This window comes from Podarcis melisellensis (genome assembly GCF_964234715.1).
Source record: "Podarcis melisellensis genome assembly, chromosome: 11".
Taxonomy (NCBI): domain Eukaryota; kingdom Metazoa; phylum Chordata; class Lepidosauria; order Squamata; family Lacertidae; genus Podarcis; species Podarcis melisellensis.
Genome location: NC_138543.1, coordinates 34942900 through 34959297, shown reverse-complemented (window position 1 = coordinate 34959297; position 16398 = coordinate 34942900). Strand labels below are relative to the sequence as shown.

At 40.6% G+C, this 16398-nt stretch overlaps 1 protein-coding gene across 1 annotated transcript in view; it reads right to left on the bottom strand.

The window, feature by feature from the left end:
• SV2C (synaptic vesicle glycoprotein 2C) overlaps positions 1-16398 on the bottom strand; it is an 86590-nt gene that overhangs the window by 22879 nt on the left and 47313 nt on the right. The gene's annotated exons all lie outside the window — the stretch shown is intronic.

The following is a 16398-nucleotide window of genomic DNA, read 5'->3' as shown; positions in this document are numbered from 1 at the left end:
TTACTTTTGAGAGAAGAGAAAAGCACCTGCTTTTTCCAGTGAGCCCACATTTTTGAAACTTTTTGAATCAAATATTACACTATATCAGGAAATAAAACTGAAAATTAAAGGCTACAGTGGTTTATCCCAAAATATCAGCATGCCGTCCTAGAAGCATCAAACAACCATGAAAGTTGCTGCTTAGTTGTGGTTCATAATTGCCATTAAGTATTATGTTGAGTTATGTTTGTTTCTCCTGTCTAGTGTTATCTTTATGCCATCACTTGCCCTTTTTCTTCCATGTACTAAGAAGACAAGCACAACAAGCTGAAAGCACAGAATGATTGGGATATATATTTATAATAGCCATACCATGAATAAAACAGATGCCCTTTTTTGGCTATTTTGTTTCACTTTTCTTGAATTGATTGCAGTATTTTCTCAAGAGATTTCTCATTTAATATCCTGAACTACAAATGAACAGTAAGCAGTGTTTCTCAACTGCGAAAGTTCCATGTTTTCCCTACAACTTTCCACCAGAATAGCTATTAAATCTTCAAGGAGAGTGAGCAACAGATAAATAAGACAATAATAGTCTATCAAATACTTTCTCTGTAGAAGAGTTTGGATTTGGATCTGATATCCCGCTTTATCACTACCCGAAGGAGTCTCAAAGCGGCTAACATTCTCCTTTTCCCTCCTCCCCCGCAACAAACACTCTCTGAGGTGAGGTAGGCTGAGAGACTTCAGAGAAGTGTGACCAGCCCAAGGTCACCCAGCAGCTGCATGTGGAGGAGCAGAGACTCTAAACCAGTTCCCCAGATTATGAGTCTATCGCTCTTAACCACTACACCACACTGGCTCCGACCAGTGTAGATGTTATACTAGTAATGCACTGAATACCGATGCTAGAAATAATCAGAAATTAAAACACACCCAGACAATTATTTGTTAGATGTTGGTTTTGTTTAAAAGATGGGGGGTGTTTGTGTGTGACTGAGACAAACTGTGTGTAAAGAAAAGGAAGGGAAGCTAAGAACTAGTTTAAAATAGGAGAATGAAAAATCTGAAATGTGTGAATGCGGAAAAAGGAAAGAATTAAAACAAATGAAATGCTATTCTAGTGGGCTTCTAAATATCCTTATTACAAATATAGCAAAGGGCATGCAGTGTTTGTTTACAAAATACATTGCTTAGCATCATCCAATGCTTCTAAGAATGCCCTTTTAAAATGCAAATGCTATAATCTACATTGTCACGTTATTATGATTGTTCTGTCAGTGCAAGCATTTCTGCTTGCCAGACAGATAATCTCTTATCTCCCCCCCCCCCGCCCCATGCACTGCTCTGGGGGTTCTCTTGATCCACCCCAGGCAGATTTGCGGGGTGCAGGGGGAGGAAAGGGGAGGGAACATTCTGTTGCACTAGTGGGACTCATTGCACTGGTTCCCACTAGCAGAACTGTTCCATTGATTCCAGTCCTCTGTATTCATAACTACTTTGTTAGGATGTTAAACATCCACAGGGTCAATAGTTATTATTCAACAAATTCAACCTATTGTTACAGGCCACCCCAATCTCAGCCGAGTGGTAGTAAGATTACAGGGGTCTTGGCACTTTATCAGAGCTTGTGTTCCTTTGGAAGGAGGTACAGCAGAGACTATAGTGTCTTTAAGAAATATGGTTTATTGACACATATTTACACCTGAATTTAGGTGGAGGGAGTGCAAAACATTACACCACAACAGCATCTCTCGTTCCCTTCATAGCTTCAGCAGGAAAAAGGAAGGAAGAGTACTCTTCCAAGCACTAGCATATGTAATGTAACACCTACCTGCCTTCCATCATGGAACCCAAGGTTGCACATATGGGTCTCTCATCCAGGCACTGACCAAACCTGGACCTGCTTAGCTTCAGCAAATTAGATGTATCATGTGTTCTTAGACCACATTCCAGGCTTGTAGTCTCTTACAAGATCGTATTTGGTAATATATATGCTGTTTAGCTCATTCACAACTTCACATTCATTTTTTTCTTGGCATCAGCGTGTCATCACTCAACTAAAAGCAGCAGGTTTCATGCTGCATATGGTTTTTCTCATAGAAAAGATTGATTTCACTTTTCCCCCCCTTTTGTCTTCTAAAAAATTACTTCCTGCAAATGGAGATTGAAAGCTGTCTGGGAGCTCTGCATGTTCTGGTTTTTTACCATCACCCTTTAAGAAATTCAAAGTCAGACTAAAGATTAAATTGACATACAGTTGCTAGTTAGTTGTCTTTGAAAAGTGAATCAATTATTTCTCTGCACGTTTGCCATGCACACATTCTCACAGAAAGTCTGGTCTAACAAGTGATCATCAAAAGTGATAATTAGCAAAGATATTGATTGTTCAATCAGATGTGCAAAAGAAAATGAAGCTGTCTTTCTTGTGCCAAAAATAAAGGGAATCACACTGGTTTACACACTAACCCTAATTATCAATAAAAGTAATCTTCATAGAAATGAACATAAAGGTTAAGTAAATTCTGAATCTGCAATATCTTTTACCTGTGCTCAACTCTTTGTAATTATTTAATAAAGGATAAGATCTAAATCCAGTCAATAGTTTAGTATTAACAAATCACGTTGCATGTACTTCTGTATCACACAGCCAATATGTACAAGCTAGCAAGGCTGTTTGTCCTGCAAACAAAATCCTATGGGAAAACTCTAAAACTAAAACTGCTACATTTACAGCACTTATCTTGGTTGCACAGGGAAAATACAGTCAGTAAAACAGAAGACCTGCATAAAATGTCTATTTTAGGCCCATGGTTTTCAGACCCACAGAACCCACAAATTCACTGGCACTATCACAGGAATTAGCCACACTGAAGTAGGTAAATTAGGATTATATTTGAGTGATTTCCAGACCAATCTTCATTATCAGGAATTTGCTACCTTTGTTCATGCTAACTGCTTCCAGTGGGAGGCATTACACCTGCCATAGACTTGCTGTGAGACATGCAATCCCTGTGGCAAGTTTTTGCTCTCTGTAGCATTTAAATATGTTCACTAAAAGTTGTAGTACCATCATTGTTTATGCCTCTACTGCCACTGATAGGAAAACTCACAGAAGCATGAAGCCACATTACTGGATTACATAATGGTCTGGCTTCTGTGACATGGTAAGCCAAACTATGACTTACTGGAATCATGCAAACTTGCTTGCTCCCAAAGAGCAGCTTGAACCCTGCTTTGCTCCTCCTTGGTCCTTTTAGCTAAGTGCAATGTGGCAGCTAAACCATGGTTTGCCTTAGCATGTTGAGAGAACCTGGTCTCATGATTAAACTCCCTCCTCCACCACAAGCTGTAGCCAAACCTTAGGAGTTCAAGCATTCACTCAACATCATAGTTTGGCTTATCATTATGTGTGAACACAGCCAGGGATTGTACATAAACACTATGGAAGAATTTCCATGGGGCTGCCACACTGGAAACATTCCTCTATCAAGCCTTATTTCTATTTCTACTTTTAAGAGTGAGTGCAGGAAAGAACCCCCTGCTGCTTCAGTATAGCTGGTCATACATTCTGATGCAAGCATCATAATTCATTCTAAAGCTAACACAAAGTCACAAAATGCAGCTAACATTCTGCCTGACATCAGATATAGAGAAGCAGTTGCAGATTTTTACCACTTCCTCAAGAATACCTGCTATTCCAGAAAGGCTTCGCTGTTACTAGACAGTATGATTTAAGAGAAAGTAGCATGGTCGTGAATATGTGGAAGGGTGGGGCAGGATGCAGGAATACAAGGTAGAGTGTGATTAATCTGCAAAAATGAGGTGTCATTTTTGTACTACGGAAGTTGGCAGCAACCTGGGATAAACCTGATTCCCAAAAGCAATTCCACTTTGCAAGCTGATTCTTTTATGTCAAGCAAGTTATACTGATATAAAAAGTGACTACAGATGAAAATAAACAATATCCTCTGACTTCCTCTATAGCTCCACAACCCAAACAAATATAAAAACCAACCATTCAATACCTTCAGACCTAGACACCTATAATTCCAAGGGCTTGATTCAGAGGATTCCTAATGATTGTGTCAGATGTTTCCTTCTCCCAGTTGTAATTAAGCTTTTGCTACTCTCCCAAGTCCGAAATGTTTCACTTGCAGTTTTGAAATAGTATACTTACACAAACATACAAAAATCCCAACAGGGAATAACATTTGCCACTTATTCAGTCCTGACAAGTCTACTCTCCATGTTTCCATATTACGGTAGGGTAGCAAGCCAGTGTCTTTTTTAAAAAGTGTTCTTTTAAAAGTATTTTTAATACAAAGAAGAACCAAACATACATTTCTACAGGGTTGTGACTCTAGTCCATGAAAAGTAATAACAATAAATGTGTCACAATAAATGTATAAGTCATTAAGGTGCCATAAGACTCTTTGTTAATTTTTGCAGCAACAGACTAACATGGCTGCTCTTCTTGAGACAGACATTTAGAACTGATTCTAAAAATGCATGCCAAATGTATTTATCTGAAGATAAACTCTGGTGCCAAATGTAGATATGTTATTGGCTTCTGACCAGTTTGCATCCACCACCATTTCGCTATGACACAACAGGAAGATATATGTGTTCTTTGTCTGATTCATTTAGAAGGCAGTGCAGCTCTGCAGACTTAAACTTCACCCTTGCTCTCTGCAAATGCTGAATTCCAAAGTCATTAATCTTGAAAACAGCAGCAAGTTCCAAGGGGCGACGGGTTGTTAAAACAATAGCCCAAGTGCATCCTGGGAACAGTTTTCTCAGGCTGTGCTGTAAAATAAAACCTACAGTAACTGCATTTTTCAGCCTCTGCAGCAGCTTCACATTGAATATCACCTTCTCACTCTACTGATTACAAGAAATGACCAAATGAATCACCTAACCTGCAGTGACAGATTACAGAATGGTATTAGCGTAGGACAGATCAATGGCAATGGAAAAATGTACGAAGATTCTAATTTACATAGAATCACTTACTTAAAACATTAAGCCAAAGGCTGTGCAAGTGGCTTTCTCTTTAATATGTCCCCCCCCCCCATTTTCAACATATTTGTTAAAACAGAGTAAGGGAAATTTCTGCAGAATGTACTAGTATTTTGCAACAAAGAAATGGCTGTTACATGATTTCTGCAGATGAATATATGTGAAATTGCCACGTCAGAACTAATACAATGTTTAAATGTTTGTGCAAACAAACCAAGATTTGGAAACCAATAACAAAACGTGGCAGCAAATTGTGATTTGTTTGGAGTGATACCCAGTTCAGATATACATAATGCTAAACCAGGGATTGTGACATGTTCCTCCAGTACACTAGCAAGAAGGAGCTACCTTCACAGTAAAAACAAAACATTAATTATGGTTTAACATGACCAGCAAACAAAGCTGTTGAATGATCTGTTAGGACTGCGCCAGAGGTTCTCCTGTGAACATTTTCAGGGTTGAGAAAGGACCTTTGTGGGCTCTCAAAACATTTTGTGAAAGAACAGAACACCAAAGGCATAGGAAAACCAATAACAGCAATACTTCTCTTGATTTGGGCAGGTTAGGCTTTTCTGCACCTTTTCGCACTAGCTTCATAGATTTTACTATACTTCAGATACAAGGCTAAATCCACCCTGTGTGCCCAGGCTTGGAAAACTGGTCAACATCAACTGGTCGAAGCTGTTAGTACTGCTATTTTTACTGCTATGTACTTGCGGGTTTAATTTGTTTGTGAGTAGTTTATTATTTATGATTTACAGTATGATTTATGAAGTAGAATTTGTAAGTTGCGTTGAAAGCTAAGGAGAGGAGCTAAGAGGAGATAAAAAATATTTAATCAATAAATCTTAACAGAGCTGCATGTTTTAATTATTCCTTCATCCACCCACCCTTCATTTAGGAAATCTGACCTGAAATATTTTTATTCATATTGTTATCACTATGAGGGACACAGATTGAAGAGAGTTATTAGAAAGAGCAGAATTACAGGATTAATGTGTGTGTGTGTGTGTGTGTGTGTTTTAAATATATAGTCAGGGAAGTTTGCTGAACAGCCACTGGGTGGCACCCTTAAAGCATTCAGATCAGTACTGATTCTGACTCTTTAGTAAGGGCTGTGTACACACTACAGTTCACTCTGCATCCAGCGTGCTTCCATCACTGGTTTGGGAAGCTGTGTAAACACAACCCAGTCACAATCCGTATCCATCTTGTCATTTCTTATGAAATACAACATTTTAAAGCATTTGCTGCCAAACAACCTCAACCTGAATTGAGAAAAAGAATGACCTAAGCTGCCTTTTAAGCCATTAATATGTACACAGCTTAAGATACGTTGTTGGGAAAACAACTGGTTTATTATAGTAAGTCAGCCTACATCCTGAGTATACTAAATAACTAAACTTTTTTTGGTTGAGACTGAAATACTCTGGCACAGACAGAAGCTGAGAGACACTGCTGATGGAATTAGAGGTTTCGTTCAGTATCTTAAATAATACTGAATTACAACAAGTGTTGTCAACTGAATAAACAACTGGAACAATACTAATATTCTGACAGATCAGTTATAGTATAATTGAGGTTTGTTCCTTGGCTACAGAAAACTAGCAAAGCAGGAAGAAGGCAAGGCTGGAATCTATTTCTCTGACATAACTTTCTATATACGTACAGGTTTTATTGTATCGTGGATCATTCGCTCATTCGAGCACACACCTGCTGTCTGCAATGGCACAGTCAAGAAACAGGTTTACCTCCTCCTCAGATGTTTGTGAAAACTAGGGCTGTGTCTGGCTCTCTTGTTACTATTAGTTTCTAACGTTAACAAGCAATGGCAATGCAATAAAAGAAGGCAGTGATGCTTCTAAACGTTTGCCCTCATCTGGGATTATTTATAAAAACATATTGAATTTCTACTTCAGGATCAGTTTGCTGACATTTAAAAGCAATTACGACATTTGGAAACATTTCCCCAGAAATCTAAATTGGATGCCTCAGCTATTATTAAAAATTGAGTGCCAGAGCTATTGTTGATATACAGGAGAGAAGCTGGAGCCACTTAGATTTAAATCAGGTATTCATTTAGTACTTTGCATTCAGGACTATGACAAGCCCAGGAGGACTCCCATAGAGAAGCTGCTCTCAACGCAGGTAATGAGGGTAACTATGTGAATAACCCTTAAAAGTGTGTTTGATGTTATTTATCCCCACTGCGATGGTGCCCAATGCCTCAGTGTTCCACAATCTACACATGAAGAACTGGGGCCTAGAACAACAGGACTACAGTCGCCGGGAATACTTAAACAAAACATGAACCCATGTCTCTCAATCCAACTCTAGTGCCCTATGTACAACACTGCTGCTAATCTGATGTATCTTTGCTTGAGTCAGGTGTGGATATAATGAGCCATGACTGAGTTCCTGGTTTGCTGAGCAGACATGCATATAAAGCACAACTGCGTGATTTCCATGCCAGGAAATTACTGCAGGCAAGCACTCCCACAGTAGAAAATGATTCTATGGGAACAGAGGCAAAAGAACAGCAATTTACTAACCAGATTGTGAAACTACTTGGCTTTGTCATTACAATTCTTCTTTTTCCATCACCTTCAACATGCAAAATTCTGTACCATCTATTCCCTGCTGTGCTCACTTTTTCTTTAAATTGTATCTTTTGCTCTCTTAATTCTAAAAAGGCATATCCCAGTTCAACTACCCAGAGCTGTAGTTTTGGGGTTTATTTGTTACTGTTGCTAAATTCCACTCCGATTCAACTCATAGTAGTACATTAGTCTTCAGCTGGTGGGTCACAGCCTGACCTAAAGCAGGTCATCGCAGGACTACTACTGTACAAATTTCTTGAACTTTTAATAAACATCTCACATTCATTATGATGCCTACAAGAGGATGCGTTATACAGTGGTACCTCAGGTTACATACGCTTCAGGTTACATATGCTTCAGGTTACAGACTCCGCTAACCCAGAAATAGTACCTTGGGTTAAGAACTTTGCTTCAGGATGAGAATAGAAATCGTGCTCCGGCGGTGCAGCAGCAGCGGGAGGCCGCTTTAGCTAAAATAGTGCTTCAGGTTAAGAACAGTTTCAGGTTAAGAACGGGCTTCCAGAACAAATTAAGTACTTAACCCGAGGTACCACTGTATTTGAGATTTGCACTCCATAACAAAATGGGTTATGGCCATGCAGTCTAACTGCTGTCACTGAGAAAGTGCATTGAACCCAAACTGCTTTATCTGCAGATGGGAAGATGCTCCACTTTTAGAAGCATTTCCTCCTCTGCAGATATCCTCATAAGGACAAATCAGCTGACTGGCAGATATAGAAAGCATCTTTTGAAGGCATGCTGCCAGCTCCAATGAGCACAGAAAGCACATCTTTAAAGAAGGTGGCTGTAACCATTGACCAGCAGTTGCTGCAACCTCCTTTGAATGTTGACAGGTGTTAGTCACCTGTCATCATTATCACATCAGGTGATTGACAGATAGATGTTCCTGCCCATCCATCAATGTTGACAGGGGGTGGATATAAGGATCCACTGCCTGGATCCAATTCCCCATCCCTGCCTTACCGCTAAGCTATAGCCCTTCCCGTAAATAAACTAGACAACTAATAATGTGCAAGTTAACACACCTAAGCACACGTAACTTGTTCTGAATCATCCCTCACTGCTTTTCTACTGGTCTTTGCATTTTTGCTCAAAAATGTGAAAGGAGCATAGAAGAAACAAATTAGTGCAAGTGGAGTCAATTACACTATTAGGGCTCAATGCAGATATATTTTCAGTCCATTTCAGTACCTTCACTTGATTATGGCATCTGTTCCTCCTCACAGAATTTAATTTAAAAGAAATTGCTCACTCAGTAGCTGCACATATGTAAAATGTATTTTATCCTACAACTTCAGCCAAGAAAGCAATGTCACAATGCGTCCCCGCCCCAACTTGCTTTAGAGCAGGGATAGGGTACCTGTGCCCTCCACAGATGTTGTCAAACACAACTTCCATCAGCCCCAACAAGCATAACAAATAGTCATGGGAATTGTGTTCGAACAACACCTGGAGGGCTAAAGGTTCCCCAACCCTGCTTATTGACTCATTCTCATTAAATGGATCATCACCAGTAACCAAAATGGCATTGCACGCTACCCAATCTCCAAGAGGTGCAAGTTTCCAGGGTGTCTAGGCGCTTACCCAGAGTTCATTTTTCCTTTGGAGATATGAGATACTGCAGAGACTGTGGAGTCTTTGGGTATCTATGGTTTATTTACACATATATATGCAACCTGGGGTTCACAGCATCAGCACCCCAAGAGGGTCTTGTTTCTTTCACAGCCACAGCCTTGGATTCAAGCAGAATTCAATCATCATGTTCTGCCTCCTCTGGCTTTCTAGCCTGCAGCTTTACTCCTCAGTCACATCACAGCCAACTCCTAAATTCTCGACTCTGGCTTTGTCCTTCTAACTATCTAAGAGCTGGAAGAGATGCCCCATATATTTGCCATCTGGCACAGAGCCCTGACTCTTCTGCTCTCTTAATAGCAGATCACTTTTTCTTTGTTTTCTTAATGACCTTTCACCCAGGCAGCCTAGCTTACATTTTAACACTGGCTGGGTCCATGGGTTAGAATGGGTCTGGTACCCACAAACTCATAACAATATATATTTGGGTTTGTATTTTTTTAAAAAAATAATTGCACAAACAACCTCCTTTGGGTTGCCAACCTACTTTGAAATGTCATTTCCTGTGAAGTGTGCTTGCCCCCTTCCCATGACCACTACTTTGCTGGCCTTTAGGAGGATTTTAAAGGCTTATTTATTCCACTCTACATTTGGTTAAATTTAGAGCAGCATGCTTTTGACTGAAGTTTTCATTGCTACTTTCTTGTTTGTTATTTTAATTATCCATGTGTTGGATGTACAACATACAACAAGTAAGTTGTAATCTGCTTTGTGAAGGCTTTTACCTTTAAAAGTTGGCTAGAAATCTAATTGATGGATTGAGTTATTTTCCTTTTTTATATTTTAGCACTGGAGTTGGTTTTGGTGTAAACATGTTCATTTACTAGAGGGAAACTGATCCCTTAGAGAAAGTCAAGTGTACTACAAGACCCTCTGGAGAAAAAGGCTGCCATCTGTGCCACTCTGGCAGGTGTAAAAGGTGAAATGGTTGGTTCATCAGGAGGCTATTAATGACTAGAAAACACAAGGTCCTGCTTCCCTTACTAGAGGAAAATTAACACAGGGGGGCATGTAATTGGAGAGTTGAGCTGCAACTCAGACACCACTCTAATTTTCCACCTCTATAGCAAGGCTTTAACCAAAGCAATTCTTTCATATGCAGATTTTTCCAAAGCCAAGCAAATAAGAGTTGCTCATGAAAACTAGTATGAAAGAATTAAGAGATAATTTCATATCACCCCCCCTGTGGGGCTGCTTGTTTTCATTTAGCCTCAACAGTACAGAGAATGTGGTAAAAGAGTAATCAACACAAAAAAATCCTAATGTAACAAAATCCATTATTGGCCAATACTTTTTAGGAGGCTAACCAAAATGTTACACAATAGTGAGCAAGGTTTGGAACTGTTACCTAGGTTTGATGGGACAGGAAGGGGAAGGGCAGGGGAAATGGCAGTGTTAAAGTCACAAAGTCTGTGGTGTCCCACTCTTGAGATGGGGTTTAGAAAGATGTAGCAGCCTTAATAATTTAGGCTCTTCTACATGCTATAGATCATTGTCAAACAAATGCATACACAAAATAAAACCAAAATAAATAAACCAGAAGTGTGTGAATGCATAGAAGGTAGCACCTGAAACTATTTATAGCATAGACAAAATGGTTATGCAAGACAAGGCTGCAAAACATGAACCCTATTATACCAAGGGAAAGTAATTATAGTATTCAAATGCCCTGAGTCACTATATCAGTCATATTTGTTCATAGGCCAAAGGGGGGTCCTTGGCCATATTCTTCCTAGCTTACAAATTAAATAAAGCCAGACCACAAACCTACATACATGCATATTTATATCCGTAAGCCACCTTTCCACAGTTCAAACCCTGCTCAAGGTGGCTTACAACATGGGAGCATGTGGCGCTGTGGTCTAAACCACTGAGCCTCTTGGGTTTGCCGATCAGAAGGTCAGAGGTTCGAATCTGTGTGATGGGATGAGCTCCCATTGCTCTGTCCCAGCTTCTGCCAACCTAGCAGTTTGAAAGCATACCAGTGCAAATGGATAAATAGGTACCACTGTGGCGGGAAGGTAAACGGTGTTTCCGTGTGCTCTGGTTTCCATCATGGTGTTCCATTGCACCAGAATGCTGGCCACATGACCCAGAAAGCTGGCTCTCGACAAAAGCTGGCTCTCTCGGCCTGAAAGCGAGATGAGCACCACAACCCCATAGTCGCCTTTGACTGGACTTAACCATCTAGAGGTCCTTTACCTTTACCCTATATAATATGAAAAATATCTACAACATAACAAAAGCAGTCATAAACAATAAATAAAATATTAAAGTATACACAACCAAACGGAACTATTTCCACATCAATCACAACAAAATCTAAAATAAAGTTTAAAAAGGAGCAACAGCAACAACTCCCTACCCAACCTCCCCCAAACAACAACGCAACCCAAGTCTGTTCAGCAACCTCAGCTTTTTGTAGCTTCAGTCAGTCAGGGCCCTGCCCTCCCACACCAGGTGGAATAATGGCCTGCAAGACAGGCAGTGGGGTCTTCCAGGACTCAAAGCCAAGATGGTCTCAAGAGCAAACATGTTAGGTACCAAATCATTCTTTTTTCTCTGGCCACTGATGAGTCTCAGCTTATTTGTTAGTTTTTCCAGCAAGGCAATATTGCCACACTTTACTTCACCAAGTAGTAAGATGTTCTTTTTATGATGCTATGACTCTGAGGCTGCATATACACCATACTTTTAAACCATGTGACTTTCCCCAGAGAATCCTGGGAACTGTAGTTTACTCCCACAGAGCTACCATTCCCAGCACCCTTATCAAAGAAAAGTTGCCAGCATTCTTTTGAGTAAGTCATATAATGTGTGGTTATATATGCAACCTGAATCTCCAGTTCAGTATCCCTATCAGCATCCTAAATTGATGTTCTCTGGGTAGAGCAATTCTGTTCCCTTGCAAGTCATCATATTATTATTTTCTTTCAAATAAATAACTGAGAAAGGGTAGCCTGCTATATTCCAGGAAAGAAAGCTAAGAATATAAAGAACATGCAAAGACTAACTTCAAGCATGTTGTATTTTATTATTCTTACTCTCTTTCCTACATTATAGCAAGAACATTGGCTTTTGGAAATTTTCTGCAGAATTAGAGAGAGAGAGATTAAATTACACCTACTCCCATCCCAGGGTCCCATTGTGCTATTGGCCACAGTCCAAAAGGGAGTTTAGCAACTCAAGTCAACTGAAATATGGCTATGACATACGTTACTAGGCACTAACTATTCTGTTATTTATCTGCTGGTCTTAGTCAGAAAACAAGTTGTAAAGAAGGCATGATGATTACTTTTACAGGGGTTCATACCTGTTGATGATCACATGTAAGCTTTTAAACTGCACCAGAAGTTTAAGCAAAAATATGTACAGCATACCTGCTCATTAAAAATCAATCAAACAAACAAACTTTATTGGCATACAAGGACAGGAACATATGAATCAAAACATATGCTTTGAGATCAAACTATACAGCTTTAATAAGGTTAAAAAGTACCACTCAGGTCTTATGACGATGCAGTTTCATGACATTGCTCAGATATTTTGCTACTTTTTCCATGCTATCATGCCTTCAGCTATTCAATAAAAAGGAAACCCTGTAGGAGTCATAACACCCTAACCACTCCTTCAACATGGGGCTCAAACATTTGTCACAAATCACTGCATAAAATGGACAGTAAACAAGGCATGTGCAATGGTCTTGAACTGTCCTAGACCACAAGGACAATACCTCTCTGGACATGGAACCTTCAAGAACCTTCCCTGCAGAATGGCAGATGGCACAACGCTAAATCTTGCAAGGGAAAAAGCTCCACATAGGTGAGGATTATATAGGTAGATATGAAGCGATCTTGCCAAACAAAGGTAGGATCCCTAACCCCAGTGGTGAGCAAGATTTGTCTGGGTGTATCAGTGAAAATTCAATCACACTGTGTTAGGTATCAGTCTAGACACTGCACCACACAGGCTAGTTCTAAAAAAGCAACTGGGCTGTCATTATTAAATATTTACACTGAACTTTCGATAACAACAGTTCAAGGCAGATCAGAGACAACATGAACTTGGAAAGGTAATGCTCTAATTATACAACAGAAAGGCTGAACAGGCCACTGTGGGTTAATGCTAAGCTGATAACATTGAAAATCTCATTACAAGGATTGCAGCACGTAATTGAGCTGACTCTATGGCTGAGTGAGTTAGCAGCCCCCGAGATTTATATACCCACAACATCTATGGAGAGTACGTGATTGGGTCTGGCTCAGTGCTGTTCTTCAGTCACAGCATTTTAAAATGCATAAAAATAGAGATGTAGGAATCAGCAGCAAATCGAAACTATCTGACAGTGTCCCTCTCCTGCTCCTCTCACCCCACTACAAAACACAGGCTTTTGGGGAAACATGGTATACAACCAACAACAATCTGTAACAAGGAAACAGCAGCAGGAATGGGAAGCTGCACTTTGTTTTCAAAAGGTTACTTTCTAATTCCTTAGTTTGGCTATCCTTTTAGAGCGGTGTGGGGGGTAATGTAATTTATTTTTATAGACATGCTCATTAAACATACCTTTCTCATCTGCACAATTACACGACATGATTGATTTGTTCTCTTGCTTTGCTTTTACTCTTAAGCAAATACTTTGATCATTTCAAACGTAACAATTTTTTCCAGTAGTAACTTTGCCTTGATTTCACATGTTCCAACAAAGAGATTCATATGGTTAGGACAAAGCAAGTACAATCAAAGGGAAACCGATGCAATTTTCAAGTTGCCTGGCCCCATAATGGCATCTAGGCATTCCGTCTTGGTGACTGCAACTCTGGTTTAAGGAGCCATTTGGTGCCCAGCTTATATATCTGAGTTTCTAACACTGCCTGAGTCTTCCTAAGGGTGAGAAAAGAATCACATGAACTGTCTTCCCTGAAACTAGGTGAGCATGTGGAATTCACACCAGAGAACATCAGTATGGTGGAGGGACATCCACTACTCATTCACCCACACAGTTTCAGCACTGTCCTCCAGCAGAATGTACAAATTGTAGTGATGTTTAATAGCTCTGGAGAAGTGAAGAACTTTAAGAAGCTGAGACAGCAGAACTGACACAAAAGGGAGGATTTTGCTTTGCACCTAGTTTCAAACATATCTGCAAAAGAAAAGAGGCTGTGGAAAGACCTTAAATATCACTGAATTTGCAAAACAACAACAACCCAATACTAAGAAATGTGTCTCAGCCATACCTCAGATTCTTTCCTTATCGCAGGATACCTTTAACACATTGTTAACATCTTTGATTAATCACTTCTCTTTTCTTGATCTCAACATTTATGCCCTTCAAGACATCCTGTGTCTGGATGCCCATAAATCACTTACTTCCACAACAAGAACGAAACACCTGTTTGGTTGACATATACATTTAAAACTCGATGAATAGTATTTGGAAGGGATACATATGCAGAATTTATGGCATGACTAGCTAAGAACACTCCTGTCATACAAGCCTAGGCATCGTCAGGCAGCTGCCAAAGACCAGCTTTCCAAAAGGGGCCAAAACTTTCTGGTGCAACCTGGAGTTGAGAGGAAGAATCAGCTCAGAGCTGCAGCAACAACAGACTTCCACTGTTGTCACAACACACACATGCAAGCAAAAACATATACAAGTTGTTGTTTGGCCCACAGGCAAAGCACGTAAATACCATAAGGATAATCACCTCCAAAGGGAAAGCAGCAGGGTTTTTTTGGGGGGGGCGGTGTTTATATCAACAGCTCTTGTGGCTGATTTCTCCTTATAAATGTGTGTGCAGGATGTGTGTGTGGGAGAGAGGGGTAATCAATGATATTCCACTGTCCCATCTAGTTTGAGTTTGGCACTGCCATATATACTTTGGCTTTTATTTTTAGAGGATTTCCACTCCTCGTTTACCATCTCTGGGCAAGCAGTTCCCCTCTTTTATTTCCTATCCAGCCTATAGAATCACAGGAAAGGGTAATTACTGCGCTTACAAATGAAATGTTTTCAGCGTTCATTAAGCAGATGTGCTAAAATGCTACTTAAGCTACTAACCACAGAGAAGGCAAACATTTAAATGGTTGGGGTGGGGGACGCACAAAAAGAAACCCTTTGCATCATGGTGGAGAAAACACCACAGACCAGGGGATTTAATTTGGTTTGCTTATCCTAATTTGCACAAGCATCTGTTCAAAATTCTGTAGAACTTTGTCATTCTTGTTGCTTTTAGTATTTTAAGTATATGCTCTAATGGTGTAATCCTGCACTGAAAATCCATTGGATGAGGGGCTCTAAGGTTTGGCAGAAGCCGCCAATGGGCGTAGCCAGGGGGGACGGGGGGTGCAGCTCCTCCCCCAGATCAGGTAAAACAATAGAAATAACTAACTGACCAATCACATTGGTTCTGCCCACCCTAAGAAATGCCCTGACCCCCTCCCAAATGTCCTGCCCCCTCCAACAAAAATCCTGGCTGCATCCATGCCCACTGCACCAGTAAGTGTCAGGAGTGCGTGCAGGAGCCAGGCCCCGTGACCAGTAGGGCTTTGCAGGACTGGGGCCTTCCTAAGTTTGTTCTGGAGAGGCAAGGTACGGCTGCACAGGTGAGGCCTCTTGGTAACTCACTGCACCTGGTGGCAAGAGCCGGGAAGGGATATAAGGTCAGCATTTCCCTTCGGCTCTTTGCCACAGCAACACGTTTCCTGCCTTGCTGCATTTGGCTTCTTGCTTCCAGATCCTCAGACCCCGGCTTCTTGACCCTCAGAGCTTTGTCTTCATGACTCCCTGCTTGCTGACCCTCGGACCCCTGGCTTCTGGACTCTTCTGGACTCTTGTTCCTGCTCCCACCCCACCATCTTGCCCCCGGTCCCGACGTCCGCAGCCGGGACTTCGATCGCCCGTAGACCAGACCATGACAGTAAGATGTGAAATATGACAGATTCCCCAGCAGAACTCAGTGTGTCTGTTCTAGAGAGTATTGGGTAGATCCCTTCTCTTCCTGTATCCCCCACCCCTGTTTCCTCCACTTCTATCTGCATTGGAGATCGTTTCCCTAGAAAATTCCATAGGTTGTCCATCAGAGTGTACATGATTCCTAGCAAACAGCCTTTAGAAGTAATAATGACCAATACAATTTACATA